The sequence below is a fragment of the Phyllobates terribilis genome, unplaced genomic scaffold (assembly GCF_046119375.1).
Source record: "Phyllobates terribilis strain yellow unplaced genomic scaffold, ASM4611937v1 Scaffold_5__5_contigs__length_657084704, whole genome shotgun sequence".
NCBI lineage: Eukaryota > Metazoa > Chordata > Amphibia > Anura > Dendrobatidae > Phyllobates > Phyllobates terribilis.
Window position 1 is genome coordinate 182447406 of NW_027362765.1, and position 18857 is coordinate 182466262.

Below are 18857 nucleotides of genomic sequence, written 5' to 3' on the forward strand. Positions count from 1 at the left end.
TGTGACTTACGGATTGCCCAGCAAACACTGGAGGGATCCGGCCGGTCACCAACTGCTGGAAACCGATTGGATAACAGATAAAGGCCACGGCCCCACTATCAGTATTTGGTCAGTATTCGGTCAGTATTTTTTCTCAGGAGTGGGAGACAAAACCAGGAGTGGGTGATAAATGCAGAATTAGTGACTTGTTTCTATTATACCTTTTCTCTGATTGTTCCTCACCTGGTTTTGTCTCCCACTCCTGAGAAAAAATACTGACCGGATACTGACCAAATACTGATAGTGGGGCCGAGGCCTTAGGCAGCAGCTGGTAAGTATGAAACTAGAGGCTGGGAGCTTAGATTAGTGACACCACTCCAGAGCTAAAATAACATAATAACACTGGTGTGGTGCTTTTACACCTTTAACATTTCCTGGAAATTTTTTTTGAAGATATGATTTTCTTGCATCTATTCAATATCCTTATGTTAGCAAATGGCTTGTAATAAGCTGCTATACACAATGTCATGTACACCAAGCCTCACTGTAATATACAGCAGTTCCTTCACAAGAAAATAACAAAACATGAAAACAGTCGGAGACTACAACTGCCACATGCACTAAAGACGCTCTGCCAGCAGGGGAGGCTAAAGAGACGCAATAAATACATGAAAAATGGCCCATTGCTACGAGAAAAAAAAAAGATTTGATTTACTTGTCTTTAAATTCCACTTGTGGCCCTAAAGACCAAGCATAAGTTAGCATTTTTAGTACTCAGCTGAATGATATTGTAGAATAGCCAAGTTATTCTTCTATTATTTATCTGCTGAGGTTTTAATTTTTTAGATTAAATTATGTACTCAACTAACTCTTTCCAGGTAGAGAATCAGACAGTGGCTCTCAGCTATGATGTGGCCTGTGGTATGCAGGGTTGTAAAAATGGAGAACATCCCTTGTGGTTACATAACTAATACAAAGGGAGACAATTTATCATTAGAGAATTAAAGGGCCCACGTCTTCTTATCAGGAGAGTACTGCTCTCCTGCCTCCCGGTTTCCTGTTTCCCAATGGGCGGTGCACTCCTGTCTAACTGACAGTTCAGACAGCGGCATTGTTGTGCAAGTTAAGTCTGGCAGCTTTGCCTTTACAGCATCTTCAGTGCAGTGCTTACAAGCTTAAAGAGGTTATATGGTACTATTTTTATATATTTTTCTTATGGTTCTAAGAATTTACTGGCAGGTAGTTGCCAACTGCCTGTGCTGCCCGGCACCGATCTCTGCCGGCTAAGAGCGGTCACGGACCATTTCTGATGGTGATTTTGTGGCTTCCAGTGACGTCATGTCAAAAGAGCAACTTCTTCTTTTCCGTTCTGCTCTGTTAACGGAGCGTCTCTGCCGATATCATGCTAATTAACAGCCGGCTCCCACTCCCTAACTGCTCTGTTGACGTGTGGTCAAATGAAGTAGCAAAATCGCTGGCTGGAGCAGTCTGTGACCTCTCTGAGCCGGCAGAGATCAGCACTGCGCAGACTATTACAACACGTAAAATCAAGATTTGCTTACATTGGAAATTGGCACTTATCTAACCTTGAAAAAGGGCCCTACTAGTGTAACTACACTTTTTTATTCATGTTTATTTATATAGCGCAACACATACCGCAGCATTCACATAAATTATCATCACTCAATGGGGTGCACAATCTAAATTCCCTATCAGTATGCCTTTTAGAGAGTGGGAAAAAAATCAAAGTGCCCTGAGAAATCCTCCCAAAACATGTGGAGAACATACAACCTCCATGCAGATGTTATTTTTGGTCACCATGCTGCCCCACACTTTAGGAATTTTTTTGCTGCCACTATCTAACAAGTACACGAGTCCCAGGTCACAAGTTCTAAGTGTATTTATGCATCATTTCCTACTTATTATTAATTGGCCATTATGTAATGCTAAATTTCACGTGAGGCAGCCACAGCTCCCACCAGCTATATCAGCTGATCGCATAGGATCATAGCTGCCAGGACCCACTGTTGTAATCTGATTGCAGGACAGCTAGCTTCCTATTCAGAAAGAGCTGGCATGAGACATCTCATTGCTGCTGAATGCTTTAACCTTCATAGATCTGATGTCAGTAATAGTAGCATAACGCTGCAGACTTACTATTTGTGTCTCTAATCACTACTTGGGAGTGATTACAGCTCGAGTACTGAGCGGGGATTGTTACAACTTCCTGCACCTCCCCGATGGCGGGAAACCAGCGGCGGCAGGGAGAATAAAACTTCATTTTATCCCTGTAGGTCCTGTGCTGTGGTCCGGTCCTGTGCAGGTCCTGTGCTGCACCTATAAGGTGACTGCACAGGATTTAAATGCTATTTACCTGCAGATTACCACTATATTTGCAAGTAAATAGTGTTTCTGATATGACCGGTTCCCTTTAAAAAATATTGGCTATGCTTTTATTTTGCATACTGTATGTTGTCTAGAAAAAATGAAATATCACTTTAGCGACGCTGGTGCAGGGGCATATTTTCATTTGTATGCTGTGGAAATTTTACTGCAGTCCTGTCTTCAATTTGATTGGAAGTGAACTCACTCCACCTTCGCTCCAAGCCCAGCACTCGGCTATTTCCTGCAGTCATATAGACAATAGATGGAGGTCATGTATGAGCTCCATTCGCGAAGGGGCTTTGCTGACTCATAGCCATGTCCTCAAGATCACTGGGGGTCTCAGCAATATGAAGAGGGGATTTTACTATCTTGTGTTTAAAGGGACAAGTTCATCAAGTGGTAACACGTGGGATAGGGCACAACAATTCATATTCCTACTTTCTTAGCACAACACATCTTCAGCCCTAGCATTTGTTCCTCCTTGAGCTTCCCTTTGCCCACTGGCACTGTTGCCCCAGGGATCTCCCTTACCGGGATCCATTACCTTCCATCTTGGCGGGCTCCTGTCCATCTTCCCTTGTACGCCAAAGGACACGATGTGCCCGGTAGCCTCTATGTCAGACCTTGGGCTCTGGGCGTGACAGGAGAGTCCGCTCGGGATTCCAGTAAGGCGTCCCACTGCCTCGAATGATAGACACATGCTGACCCTAGCAGCCCACTGCACTTGAACTTGTCGGTGCACTTCTCTATCTATTTTACTAAACCTATTGTCCTTAACTTATCTATGTCCTATACCGTTGCTAAACCACTTACTATATAAACAGTACTTATCTTATCCCTAATCTAATCCTGTGCTTACCCTGCACTATGCACTACTCACATTATACATTAACACTTTACATTACTTACATGCTGTACATTACCATAACACATTATATAAGACACACATCTCTATTCACAGTACATGTAAAAGAGCATAACACTGTACACATAGCGTGATGGTTGTCTTCAGGGGCAAGAACAGGGTAAGACAGTCCACATCCCTACAAATATGTCCCTTATCCTAGGCCCCCATTCTGATATATCCCACATCCTGGTATATATGACCCTTGTCCTGGGCCCCATCCTGGTATATATATCCCTCATCCTGGTATATATGTCCCTTATCTTGGGCCCCATCCTGGGATACATATCCCCCATTCTGATATATGTCCCTCGCTCTGCCGCTGTTCTTTAATGCATAAAAAAGGAATAAACAATTAGATTCACCTTCCCTCCGCTCCCCCACCATGCGGCGTCCTCTTCTGAAGCCAGCAGCTGACTTCAGCTTGCATGCGACGGGAGTGCATGACGTCACTTCCATGCACCCACAGTCACGTGCATGCCGACGTCAGCTGCTGGCCTCTGACTGGCCGACAGAGTGTATTAATGCATACAGACCCAAAGAATCTCTGCTCTGCAATACATTTCAACTGAATGCGTCCGAGGATGCACATCCAGTTGAAGTTTGTGCTGGTGTCGGTGGGCCCCCACCCACACGGGCCCAGTTGTAGTCACGACCTCTGTGAGCGGGGTTGTTACGTCCCTGTTAAAAGGGTTTTCCAGTCTTAGGCTAGAAGTCTGCAGTTAATCTCTGTGACTGCAGACTTGAGAATCCTCACATCGCACACTGTAAGGATTCTCAGGGGCCTAATTAACATAAATTTGTCTACTTGCCAATTGGATGAGTGTGGCCTCACTTAATGCAAGTGTATTGAGCGAGGCCTGACAAGTCTAGTCGGAATGTGGCTGGGAGCATGCAAATCACATACTTGTGGTCACATGACTGCTCATCAGGGACGGCCTGCGCACCCGGGCAAGTGCTGGGGTCCTGAGCCAGTGGGGAGCCCACTCGCCGTCGAGGACACCGGCGCGCTAGGGGGCCAGTGAGTCGGGGGATCCTAGTGCCAGCGCCCGCGAAGGGGCCCCCTTTTGGAATACTTACCTCTCCCCGTTCCCCGCAACTCCAGGTTCTTCCATGTCTGCTGACTTGTGAAGTCTCAGGGCAGAGGGCATGATGACGTCACTACAGCGTGCCCTCTGCTATGAGCATCACAGGGCAGAGAGCGGGTAGACAGCGACGGTGAAGAGTCTGGAACTGCAGCCAGCGAGGAACGAGGAGAGGTGAGTATTTGATTTTTTTTCCCTGTATGGAGCATTATATGGGGTCTATTATGTATGGAGCATTATATGGGGTACATTATGTAGGAAGCATTATAAGGAGCTTATTATGTATGGAGCAATATATGGGGCCTATTATGTATGGAGCATTATTTGGGGCCCATTATGTATGGAGCATTATATGGGGCCCATAATGTATAGAGCATTATATGGGGCCCATTATGTATGGAGCATTATATGGGGCCTATTATGTATGGAGCATTAAATGAAGCCCATTATTCTGTATGGAGCATTATATGGGGTCCATTATTCTGTATGGAGCATTATATGGGGTCCATTATTCTGTATGCAACATTATATGACGCCCATTATTCTGTATGGACCATTATATGGGGTCCATTATTCTGTATACAGCATTAAATGGTGTCCATTATTCTGTATGCAGCATTATATGACTCCCGTTATTCTGTATGGAGCATTATATGAGGCCCATTATTCTGTATGGAGCATTATATGAGGCCCATTATTCTGTATGGAGCATTATATGGAGTTCATTATTCTGTATGCAGCATTATATGGGGTTCATTATTCTGTATTCAGCATTATATGAGGCCCATTATTCTGTATGGAGCAAAATATGGGGCCTATTATTCTGTATGGAGCAATATTTAAGACCCAATATTCTGAATGGAGCATTATATTGGACCCATTATGTATAGAGCATTATATGGAACCTATTCTGTATGGAGCATTATATGGGGCCTATTATGTATGGAGCATTATATGGGGCCCATTATTCTGCATGGAGCATTATATGGGGTTCATGATTCTGTATGGAGCATTATATGGGTCCATTATTCTGTATGCAGCATTAAAGGGGCGCCCATTATTCTGTATGGAGCATTATATGAGGCCTATTATTCTATATGGAGCATTTTATAGGGTCCATTATTCCATATGCAGCACTATGATTGTTCCTGGGTAGAAAGAAGTGGAGGAAAAAGGGAAAGAGAGCGCTACCTGAGCGTAGTAAGTAGAGACTAGAAATTTTAAAAGAATATAAAATCTTTTATGCTCACCTGAGCAAGTTGTGCTGATAGGCACAACTCTATTTGAGGAATTTGTCCGTTATTAGGGTTCTCAGACCATGGTTTGCAGCTCTTCCATAGACGGTGGTGGTATATTTGTTCTACCCGATAGACAGCCACCACGAGAACAAATTGAGACAAATGGATTCTGGAGGCGCTCCCGTGGAAGAAAGAGTAACCAAAAAATTGTTGAATCTTCCAAATGTGATGCAATCACATGGAGGATACTCCACCAGGGATTAATATTTTTAGGTTTATTAAAAAAATCATAAAACCGTGAATACACATAAGGGACATGGATGTACAAAAAGGGAAGGGAGAAGGGAGTCTTTAAAAAGGATCACACAACGCGTTTCTGCTCATAGAGCCTTCATCAGGTGTGTACGAGACCTTAGGTTTGGCGGAACTCTTATACCCAGCATCTTTACTTGTGGGTGGGGTTACCCTCAGAGGTAACACCCAACTCAAATCTACTCTTCCTCTCTGTTGTGGAGTCTGGAGTCTAATTGATAAATATAGGTGGACTCTTGTATACATATATTTCTTACCAATAGTGTCATTGCTCAAATTTTAAAAATCTTTACCCAAATGTGAGCTGGAAGCCTATGTTAACCAAATGACTATTTTGTCAAAATCTATAATTATCTACCGTGTGGAGTTCCTACAAGAAATCTAAAAATTGATTTAGGGAGGCATTGGACTGATATGATGGGTAGCAAAAAATAAATAAAATAAAAATAAATAAATAAATAAAAATAAATAAATAAAAAATAAAAAAAATAATAAAAAAATAAAAATAGAAAAAAAATAAAAATAAATAAATAAATAAATATGCAGCATTATATGAGGCCCATTATTCTGTATGGAGCATTATATGGGGTACATTATTCTGCATGGAGCATTATATGGGGTCCATTATTCTGTATGGAGCATTATATTAGGGCCCATTATTCTGTATGGAGCATTATATGGGGCCCATTATTCTGTATGGAGGACTGTGTGGGGCCCATTATTCTGTATGGAGCATTATATGGGTTAATCTATATGGAGCATTATATGGAGCCCATTATTCTGTATGGAGCATTATATGGTGTCCATTAGTCTGTATGGAGCATTATATGAGACCCATTATTCTGTATGGAGCATTATATGGGTTAATCTGTATGGAGCATTATATGAGGTCCATTATTCTGTATGGAGCATTATATGGTGCCCATTAGTCTGATTATATGAGGCCCATTATTCTCTATGGAGCATTATATGGGTTATTCTGTATGGAGCATTATATGGGGCCAATTATTCTGTATGGAGCATTATATGGGGCCTATTATTCTGTATGGAGCATTATATAGGGTCCATTATTATGTATGCAACATTATATGAGGCCCATTATTCTGTATGGACCATTATATGGGGTCCATTATTCATTATACAGCATTAAATGGTGTCCATTATTCTGTATGGAGCATTATATGGGGTTCATTATTCTGTGTGCAGCATTATATGAGGCCCATTATTCTGTATGGAGCATTATATGGGGCCCATTATTCTGTCTGGAGCATTATATGGGGCCATTATTCTGTATGGAGCATTATATGGTGCCCATTAGTCTGTATGGAGCATTATATGAGGCCCATTATTCTCTTTGGAGCATTATATGGGTTATTCTGTATGGAGCATTATATGGGGCCCATTATTCTGTATGGAGCATTATATGGGGCCCATTATTCTGTATGGAGGACTATGTGGGGCCCATTATTCTGTATGGAGCATATCGTGTCCATCAGTCTGTATGGAGCATTATATGAGACCCATTATTCTCTATGGAGAATTATATGGGTTATTCTGTATGGAGCATTATATGGGGCCCATTATTCTGTATGGAGGACTATGTGGGGCTCATTATTCTGTATGCAGCATTATATGAGGCCCATTATTCTGTATGGAGGACTATGTGGGGCCTATTATTCTATATGCAGCATTATATGAGGCCCATTATTCTGTATGGAGGACTATGTGTGGCCCATTATTCTGTATGGAGCATTATATGGGGCCCATTATTCTGTATGGAGCATTATATGGGACCCATTATTTTGTATGGAGAATTATATGGGGTACATTATTCTGTATGCAGCGTTATGAGGCCCATTATACTGTATGGAGGACTATTCTAACCGGTCTAAAATGAAAAGTTTGACTCCCCCCAGGTCACACACTGTGTGCTGTGAGGATTCGCCGGTTTCTGAGCTATTGTAGAATTTACTATAGATATCGCTCATGTAATGTAAGAAGTGAAATCTTCGGCATTGTACTATATATATATTTCTCTGTGGTATCTGTGCATCATGAATCGTGGTATGTGTTAAAGGGGCCACTGAGACTCTTTCGGCCGGGGCCCACGAAAACCTGGAGCCGGCCCTGCCCCAAGAATTCTTGTAGCCTAAGGCCGCATAACCCCTTTAATCCTTTGATAACACCGCTGCATGACCAGCTCTACCCTCACCTACTGTATCCTCACCCATCCCTTGTAGATTGTGAGCCCTCGCAGGCAGGGTCCTCGCTCCTCCTGTACCAGTCGCTGTCACATTGTGTTCAAGATTATTGTACTTGTTTTTGCTATGTATACCCCTTTTTCACATGTAAAGTGCCATGGAATAAATGGCGCTATAATAATAAATAATAATAATATAAATCTAGTGATTTATCATGTGTTGTAGAATGTATGGTAATCTCTTGGATGTCTCAATGTATGTACTGTAAAATTTCATCAAAATGCGGGGCATAACGCTGGTCCAGTCTGCTAGGCATATTAGCCACATTTCTTTTCCTAATGGCTTCAGAATAGCGCACATTTGCTGCATCCTGCCTTCTCTCAGCCACGGCCATTTTGAACACAAAAATGAATTAGAAATATGACGGTCATCTGTGAAGCAAGTCCTTACAGGATTCTGGCGCACGGACGGCCATTACTACTGCCAATAGCAGTTGGATAATGATGGCGCATCCTAGGAATGTGCTTGATAAGACAACACCTGTCCTGAGCCATGTACAGGGGCCCTCATAACTAAGCTCTGTACCGGCCATATCCCGGTATAATAGGCAAGGGGGGATTTCTCCTCAATACTAAGCTCCTTCTAGGTCTGGTCCGTGTACTACAGACAACACGTCACATCGTGCCTCATTCAGGGCGCAGCTATTAATCACAGCTTCAGGAGCACAATACGAGTCATGTGACTCCGCCCTCCTCACTGCGGCATATTCCCTTCCCCCATTCCACCAGGATAGCGTGTCACGTGACAGACAACGGCTGTCATCGGCGGCCATGTTAGTTATGGGCAGCACAAATTTTCTTTCGCTCAGCCAAGTGGAGGTAGAATAATGGCGGCTTAGATGTCTGTGAAATAAACCTGCGTGTTCTTTTATCACTATACTAAGCTTGAAAACGTCTTAAAGAACCTCGTCACCTGGGCTCTCCTGGTGGTGACGTGACAGTGACGTCACTGGGCTAGTCTCCAGGCACAAGGAGGAGGAAGGGGCAGCTGATGCTGAGCGCTCATCTACAAGGTACGGGGATTATGGAAGAAAGGGAGCAAAGGGGAGAAAACGGGGAATGTCAGATGGCAGCAGGGTAATGGGAAGGCGTTATACCGAGGCGGCTGTAGTAATGTGTGGTATATACACAGGACAGGCACACCTCCTGCTGGGAGCCAGTATATAGCGTACTGATACAGCCATGGTCGTCTGGGTGTATACATGACTGTCTGTATATAGTGTGGTATGTGCATATATATATATATACATAGATCTATCTACAATGACAGACACAGCCGTGATTATGTGTGCAGTGTATAATGACAGATACAGCCATGCTTGTCTGGGTGTATATATGTCTGTCTGTATATAGTGTACAGTGTCATGGTTGTGTGTGTGTATATATAATATAATTATAATTTTATTTATATATCTCCATTTACAGATGTTATATAGTGTACAGTGACAGATACAGCCATGGCTGTCTATGTATAAATGTTTACATATAGTGTGTGTATCTATACACTGTGTGGACAATTATTAGGGAATTTGTATTTTTGATATTTTTTTTTATTTTTTATTGAACAGCTACAGTTCTGTCTGTCAATCTCAAAGGTTAATAAACCTGAATATCTAACCCTTTCATGACCTTGGTCGTATAGATATGTCATCTGTCGTGTCCCTGCCTTTGATGCGGGCTCTGGTGCTGAGCCTGCATCTTTCCCCACACATGACATCTGATCAGCTGTCATGTGCCTATAAGATCCACTGCCGCTGTTAATAAGTTAAATGCCGCTGTCAATCTCTGATGGCGGGATTTAACATCACAAACCCTGCCCCTTTGGCGCCTCTGTCACGTGATCGCTGGGCGCTTGTGGGTTGACATGACATTCGGGTCTGTAGAAGACCCCTGTGCCTCTCATTGTAGATCTCCTATGAACGATTGTGATTTCTGCTACACATAGCAGTGCTGAAGCCTTGCTATGTACAGCACAGGCGATAAGAGGATCGCAGTTTCAAGTCTCCTAAAAGGACTATTAAAGCCAGTAAGAAAAAAAAAAAGAAAAACACAAGTTAAAATCAGCCCTCTTTTGCCCCATTAGAAATAATACAGTTAAAAAAAATGCATATAATTGGTATCGCTGCATTCAGAAATGCCCGATCTCTCACAATATATAGTTTAAACACCAGAATTGCATATTTTTTTTTTTTTTGTCGCCGCAACATTGCATCAAAATGTAATAACAATGATCAAAACATCGTATCTACCCCAAAATGGTATCAATAAAAATGTTTGCTCAGGGCGCAAAAAATAAGCCTTCACCTGGCCCCAGATTCCGAAAAATAGAGACGCTGCGAGTCTTGGAAAATAGCTACATAAGCACTTTTTTTTCTTAAAAATATAGATTTTTTTTTCACCACTTAAATAAAAAAGCACCTATATATGTTTGGTATCTGTGACCTCATATGTACCTGGGGAATCATATTGGGAGGTCAGTTTTAGCATTTAGTGAACATGGTAAATAAAAAACCTGAAAAAAAATTGTGGAATTGCACTTTTTTTTGCAATTTTACCGCGCGTGGAATTTATTATAATTGCTAGACCTGAAATAACAAGCACTTTTCACCTATTGTGAACACCGCCCCCCCGCCACATTTCCTTGTAGATTGTAATCTTGCGAGCAGGGACATCACTCCTAATGTAACTGTTTAAACTGTTTTACCTTGTATTGAATTTGTCTGTATATGTCCCTGCTTAATTGTACAGTGTTGTAGAATATGCTATATATATGCGGAGTGTGCTATAGAAATAAAAATTACTTTTTTTCCCATTTTCCCATACACTGTATTGTAATATTAATGATGTTATTCAAAAGTACAACTAGTCCTCCAAAAATCAAGCCCTCATGCGGCCATATCGACGGAAAAATAAAAAAGTTATGGCTCTGGGAAGAAGGGGAGCAAAAAATGAAAACTCAAAAAATTGTACGGTGGTGAAGTAAGTAAATGTGAGGTTTCTTAGAAGAATATCTTTGTGTGCAGAATTATTGGGCAACTGATTGAAAAAACGTAAATTTTCCCATCTACCGGTAATTTGTTTAATTTCATCTGTTAAAGTGAGAATAATAACTAAACAACTCCATAATGTACAAAAATATATTTCAATGGAATATCAGTGACTAATTATTTTCAATAAGTCACAAGCCTTCCACCTATGGAGTCTGTCAGTTTCTTAATCTGTAGACGATCAACTTTTTGGGCAGCCCAACCACAGCCCCCCAGACACTGATCAGAGAGGTGTACTGGTTTTCTTCACTGTAAATCTCCCAATTAAGAAGGACTCGCAAGTTCTCAATATTGTTTAGTTTAGGTGAGTAAGGGGCTATGTCATTATTCTTTCATCTTTAGGGTCTTTACTTTCAGCCAAAAAGTGGACACTTTGTCCTGCTTAAAAATTATGTTTTTTCTTGAAAGATGGAGACTCTTTCCTGTACCTTTGCTTGAAGTGTCTTCTAAAAACTGATGGTCGGTTTGAGAGTTGATTTTGAGCCTATCTTCCACGCGAAAATGTCCAACTAGCTCATCTTTAATAATACCAACTCATAGCAGTACCCCACCTCCATCTTGTTGGCGTCTAAGTAGAAGTGAATGTTTATCCCTTGACCATGTCGCTGAGCACTGAACACCTTGTGCTTCTGGGCCTCCAGGGAGGTTGCAGTTCTGGAATATGGCAGCACTGGAGGATAATGGCTTCCTGGTCACCTCACGTTTGATTCTTCTCAAATCTTTGGCAGTTCATGTGTGTGTTTTTTTTTCTCAGCATATTTTTTGCATCCCTTTTGACTATTTGCAACAAAACGTTTGATGGTTCTGGGATTGCTCCAATATCTTAGCAATTTAAAGCATGCTGCATCCCTCTGTAAGACATCTTAAAGGGGTTTTCCCACAAACAAATTTTAATTAATAGATCTTGGAATAATAATCAATTCCACTATTGGACGTGTTTAAATAAAATGTCCCTGTGCTGAGATAATCTTATCAATGTGCCCCTGCTGTGTCTGACTATACGGGGACGTGGTCTGATCATACCACATCTCCTGGGCAGGAAGGGGGAAGCAAAGGAGTATACAGACAGGACCACATGGGATCACAGCTGATTCTTACTGTGAGATAAAATATTTGGTAAAAGGAAAAAATCATTGCCAGCTCACCAAGCATCACGTAACCCCGGCTGCAGCCGGTTTTGACATCCGCTCATGTCCCGTCAAGTTCCGGTTGCAGCCGGGCATGATTCAGTGACGCGCTCCCCGCTGATTGATGGGCGGGGTTTCACCGCACGTCACAGCCCAGCATCCACCGCGCACTTTCCCTCTCCTGCATTCATTGGGAAAGCGCGCGGTGGATGCTGCGCTGTGATGTGCGTTAAAACCCCGCCCATCATTCAGCGGGGAGCGCGTCACTGTGTCACGCCCGGCTGCAGCCGGAACTTGACGGGACATCAGCGGATGTCAGAGCCATCTGCAGCCGGGGTATGTGATGCCTGAGAGCGGTCAGAGATATCGCTGCTCACAGGCAAGAATCACAACACAAGGTACTTACAAAAAAACTTATTTCCACCTTTTAAATTGACAGAGGTATTCTCTATAGTAGTGGACAATCTCTTTAACCCCTTTACAACCTGGGGCGTATTAGTACGTATCTGTGCCCAGGGCCTTATGGACCTGATACGTATTAGTACGCCCTGGCGATTTCGCCCGCACACAGGCTGTGCGGGCGCGATCGCCACCGGGTGTCAGCTGATTGTCACAGCTGACACCCAGGGCTATGTGCAGGGAGGGGTCCCGCACCGCTCCCAGCACATTAACCCCCGCAATGCTGCGATCGAAGTCGATCATAGTCGATTGCAGCATTGCGGTGGCAAGGGGAGGTGATCGCCGATACTCACCTCCTCTTCCGGCCTCCAGCGATGTCTGCCGCGGCTTCCAGGATGTTGCCATGATGACCCGATGTCGTCATGACAACATCCGGGTCACCAGACAGCAGGAAGATTTTTTTTGGACATGCGCAGTGCATCTCCAAACTATCTTCTCCCTGTCCAGCGCTGACAGCCTGCATGGCACAGGGATGGTGCTGCATTCCTGTGCCATGCAGCTGATCAGAGAAAAAAAAGTGAAAGTCCCATAGTGGGACAAAGTAAAAAAAGTGTAAAAAGTGTCATAAAGTGAAAAAAAAAAAAAAAATTGTAAAAATATAAAAAAAATAAATAAAAAAGCTAATCCACCAAAAATAAAAATATAATTTACCCATCAATAAATATTATTATAAAAAAACAAAACAAAACAAAACAATAAAAGTACACATATTTGGTATCGCCGCGTCCGGAACGACCTGACCTATAAAACTGTCCCACTAGTTAACCCCTTCAGTGAACACGGTAAAAATAAAAAATAAAGAACGAAGCAAAAAACAATGCTTTATCACCATACCGCCAAACAAAAAATGGAATAACACGCGATCAAAAAGACGAATATAAATAAAAATGGTACTGCTGAAAACGTCATCTCGTCCCGCAAAAAACAAGCCGCCATACAGCTCCATCAGCCGAAAAATAAAAAAGTTATAGCTCTCAGAATAAAGCGATGCTAAAAAATATTTTTTTCTATAAAATTGCTTTTATTATGTAAAAGTGCAAAACATAGAAAAACGATATAAATGTGGTACCGCTGTAAACGTACTGACCCAAAGAATAAAGCTGCCTTATCAATTTTACCACACGCGGAATGGCATAAAAAATAACAAAAACAAACAATTCCTGAATTGTTTGTTTTTGTTTATTCTGCCTCCCAAAAATCGGAATAGAAAGCGATCAAAAAAGTCACGTGCCTGAAAATGGCACCAATAAAAACGTCAACTCATCCCGCAAAAAACAAGCCGTCACATGACTCTGTCTGACAAAATCTGGAAAAATTATAGCTCTCAAAATATGGCGATGCAAAAACTAGATTTTACAAAAAATGCGTCTTTTAGTGTGTGACAGCTGTCAATCATAAAAACCCCATATGATTCTGGTATCGCTGTAGTCGCACCGACCCAAAGAATAAGGTCGTCTAATCACTTATACCGCACGAGGAACGTCGTAAAAAATAAACTCTCGGGTTAGGTTTGTGCTAGGGTTAGGGCTGGGGTTGGGGTTAGGTTTGGGGTTAGGGTTGTGATGGGGTTGGGATTTTTTTCAAAAGTAAGAAAAAAAGATGACAATATGGCGACTAGTGTTGAGCGCAAGTGCTCGCTACTTGAGTTTGCATCGGGTGCTCTGGTATGCATTGAGTATCGTGGGTATTTGAGTGACATGCTCGAGTCTCTGCCCCATATGCTTCGTGGCCAAAAAAACTTTGCGGGGATTGCCTGCCATGCACGAGCGATCCCCGCATGTTTTTTTTGGGTGTCTAATAACCGTGAAACATGCGGGGCAGGGACTCGAGCATGTCACTCGAGCACACGCAGTACATGGTGCATACCTGAGTACCCGATGCAAACTCAAGTAGCGAGCACTTGCGCTCAAGACTAATGACAACTTATTCAATATGATGACCTAATGTTATCAAATTCTGTGTGTACCTCTGGGTTCAAAATGTTCACTATACCCCTTAATAAAATCCTTGAGGGGTATAGTTTCCAAAATGGGGTCACTTGTGGGGGAGCTCCACTGTTTAGGCACATCAGGGGCTCTCCAAACGCGACATGGTGTCGGCTAACAAATTGAATGGAAAATCGGCACAAATTGTTAGCGGACGCCATGTTGCGTTTGGAGAGCCCCTGTGTGCCTAAACATTGGAGCTCCCCCACAAGTGACCCCATTTTGGAAACTAGACCACCCAAGGCACCTATCTAGATGCATAGTGAGCACTTGGAACCCCCAGGTGCTTCACAAATTGATTCGTAAAAATGAAAAAGTGGAAAAAAAAACACTTTTTCATTTCTACGAATCAATTTGTGAAGCACCTGGGGGTTTCAAGTGCTCACTATGCATCTAGATAGGTGCCTTGGGTGGTCTAGTTTCCAAAATGGGGTCACTTGTGGGGGAGCTCCAGTGTTTAGGCACACAGGAGCTCTCCAAACGCAACATGGTGTCCGCTAATTATTCAAGCAAATTTTACAATCAAAAAGTGAAATGGCGCTCCTTCCCTTCCGAGCCCTGCCGTGCGCCCAAACAGTGGTTTTTCCCCACATATGGGGTATATGCGTGCCCAGGGGAAATTGCACAACAAAATTTGGGGTCCATTTTTTCTTGTTACCCCTGTGAAAATAAAAAAAAATTGGGTCTAAAGTAACATTTTTGTGAAAAAAGTTAAATGTTCATTTTTTTCTTCCACATTCCAAAAATTCCTGTGAAGCACCTGAAGGGTTAATAAAGTTCTTGAATGTGGTTTTGAGCACCTTGAGGGGTGCAGTTTTTAGAATGGTGTCACTTTTGGGTATTTTCTGTCATAAAGACCTCTCAAAGTGACTTCAAATGTGATGTGGTCCCTAAAAAAATGGTTTTGTAAATTTTGTTGGAAAAATGAGAAATCGCTGGTCAACTTTTAACCCTTATAGCTCCCTAACAAAAAAATTTTGGTTCCAAAATTGTGCTGATGTAAAGTAGACATGTGGGAAATGTTATTTATTAACTCTTTTGTGTGACATATCTCTCTGATTTAAGGGCATAAAAATTCAAATTTTGATAATTGCAAAATTTTCAAAATTTTCGCCAAATTTCCATTTTTTTCACAAATAAACGCAAGTGTTATCGAATAAATTTTACCACAATCATGAAGTACAATATGTCACGAAAAAACATTCTCAAAATCAGCGGGATCCGTTGAAGCGTTCCACAGTAATTATCTCATAAAGTGACAGTGGTCAGAATTGTAAAAATTGGCCTGGTCATTAACGTGCAAACCACCCTCGGGGGTAAAGGGGTTAAGCAATGCCTTCCGAACGCAACTGAAGCGTCCTTTTTCAAAACTCTTTCAAAAAGGACGTTTCAGTTGCGTTCAAAACGCATTGCTTAATGTCCCTCACCTGATGGAATTTTTCTCCTGTCTTCCATGAAATTTTCATTTTTTAAAAATTTTTTTTTGCTATGAATAAATTAATTGATTTTATTGGAGCTGGATTTTCTTCTCTTCTATGAGGTAAAACTTCTCTTTGCCTGTTTCTAACCAATGTTTTATTTCAAAGAAAGGATAGCATGGGATCTCAGCTGATTCTGTCAGTATACTCTCTTCCTCCCCTACCCAGGAGATGTGGTATGATCAGACCATGTTCCTGTACTGTCAGACACAGACATTACACAGTACACAGCAGGGGCACATTTATAAGATTATCTCACCACAGGAACATTTTATTTACACACATTCAATTGTGGAAGTTATTATTCCAAGATCTATTGATTAAAATTAACTTTTGTTCGTGGGAAAGTGACTGCAGACTTATCAGTTTTGGCTGGAAACCCCTTTAACCAGGCCATATACATTGGAGGCATACAACACCCACTGCATATATATAAGGTAAATACAGCACACACATCACTTACATGTCAGACACAAGCAGCACACGTCTCGTAATACAGCTGAACATGTCATAACCATCACTAAATTACTTTGTAATGCTTAAGGGGTCTCTGTCCTACCTACTTTTTTCCCTCTATCTTTACACCCTATTCTTTGAGTGACAGCTCTGACTTTATGGTGGCAGAAAAATGCAGAGAAAGGTGGAGGTGCACTTAAAGAGGTATTCCCATCCCAATTTGTAGTAGGTGTAATAATAATAGCAAATACATACAATTACAAATGTAGTAGAGTTCTTCTGATTCACTATGTCACTTACCCCTTGTGCAAGGCAATGCAGTAACTTAGGTACCTATGGTTACGACCACTCATATAGTGACAATTAGCTGTTAGTAGTTGTAATCTTGGGTCCCTAGGTTCCAGCAGTGCCCTGCCCATGGGGTAAGTGACATAGCGAATCTGAAGAACTGTACTACATTTCTAATTAGAGTTATTAACTAATATTATTTATTATTATTCTTACTACATATTGGGATAGGATCTCGGAGATTAGAATACTCGTTCAAATATTTTACCACGCCGTGACGCACAGAGTGCCTGTGCTTGGTTTGAACAGTCATTCTGTGCTGACAGTCCCTTTTAACTGCATAGATCTTCACTTCTGGGTCAGCAGATCCACTGTGCACCTGAGCGCTGCCCCATCACTTCCAAAAGCTCTGCCCGCAATGTTGTGCTGACTGAGCCTTTTTTATTTCATTTTTGTACAGTTCCTAGACTGCATTAGCCCCAGTAATACCCTCATGGTGGCCCTGGCCAAAACCTATAGCCTGCTTTATCCTGGAAAAAAAAAATCTTGAAGTCATGAAATCAGCAGTGCCATTGGATACCTTACACCTTTAATAATAATAATTCATTATTATTATTGTGATTTGTTAGTGGAAAAACCTGGCATATTTTTACGTGCTGTGCAGAAATCCACAGCTGATTGGCAACCATTCTCCATCTGTCTCAGTGGAGAGACATCTCCTGCCGGAAAGGGAGAGCCTAACACCTCTGTCAAATAATAACCTGTTGTGTAGTAGTAGTAATCTTCTATCATTAGAGGTAGTTTAGAGAATATATATATTTATATTTTTTAGTACATGACTACATTATTTGTTATTTGCCCTTTGGCGTGCATATGAGCACTGGGCTGCAGTACTTCAGCTCCGTTAGGTGAAGAGCCTATGAATAATTAGTGAGTTGGATACAATGATACCGGCGTTAACCGCTCAGTTCTGGTGCTATTGTTCCTTTTTTCAGGTTTGTAAATGATTGCAGAACTGGTCTCTCTAGGTTTAACATCCAGTGCATTCAGGGCAAAGTATTCTTACCCTGCAGACATTTTTTTTTTTTTGTGGTTTTGATACGTTGGAGATAGCTCTTTTATTAGGAAGAATTTCTAAGAAAATTCTAGAGTTCAAGGTAAGAAATGATGCAAGCCGTGTTCACCAGAGAGAGGCCTCGGCCGTTTCATTGCTCTTGTTGTCTTGTTACTGTTTTCTTGATTGCTATCAGTGGGAAAAACAAGATAATCTTGTAGCTATGATACCTTTTAATAAGATACCATGATAAGATGTCAAAAAGGAAGTCTATCTAAAGACTGAATCAGGCCAGGCCTGCACTCAGACTTTTTAAGACTTCTCTTTTATGCTTTGGTGATATTTTTATACCCCTTGCACAGACTATTATTGGGTCAGTAGTGTTCCAATATGGACTTTGTTGGAAAATGTCATGTCTGATTTACTGAGTGCACTTTGTCTTTAGTGATGATAAATGTGGCAAATTTTTATGTATTTTGGCACAAAGTGGCTGAGTCATCTTCGCTTTTGCAAACTTTTTCTGAAGTAAAAAGTCTTCTGAAGTTAAGTGCACACGTAGCATTTTTGATGCGTTTTTACAGTGTTTTTTTCCGCGTGGAAATACATAAAAAACGCTATGTAATCCGTCTGCCAGCTAATGCAATGACAATCCTGATGTGTTGTGCACATGATGCAGAATATTCCGCTCAGGATTGTCAGTGCGTTTAAATACGCAGCATGTCCATTGTATACAGCGTTTCCCACCCATTGACTATACCCGAAGCAAACCCGCAGGTATAAATATATTTGCGGTTTGCTGC

At 41.7% G+C, this 18857-nt stretch overlaps 1 protein-coding gene across 6 annotated transcripts in view; it reads left to right on the forward strand.

The window, feature by feature from the left end:
- Positions 1-8894: 8894 nt before the first annotated feature.
- Positions 8895-18857, forward strand: part of ATP6V0A1 (ATPase H+ transporting V0 subunit a1) — an 82970-nt gene continuing 73007 nt past the window's right edge. For 5 of the 6 annotated variants that reach the window (XM_073683568.1, XM_073683570.1, XM_073683573.1 and 2 more), the window contains exon 1: positions 8896-9176. The gene's annotated coding sequence lies outside the window, so the exon portion shown is untranslated. Of the gene's footprint in view, positions 9177-18857 lie in introns of all 6 variants that reach the window. The other variant, XM_073683574.1, reaches the window with a different exon arrangement.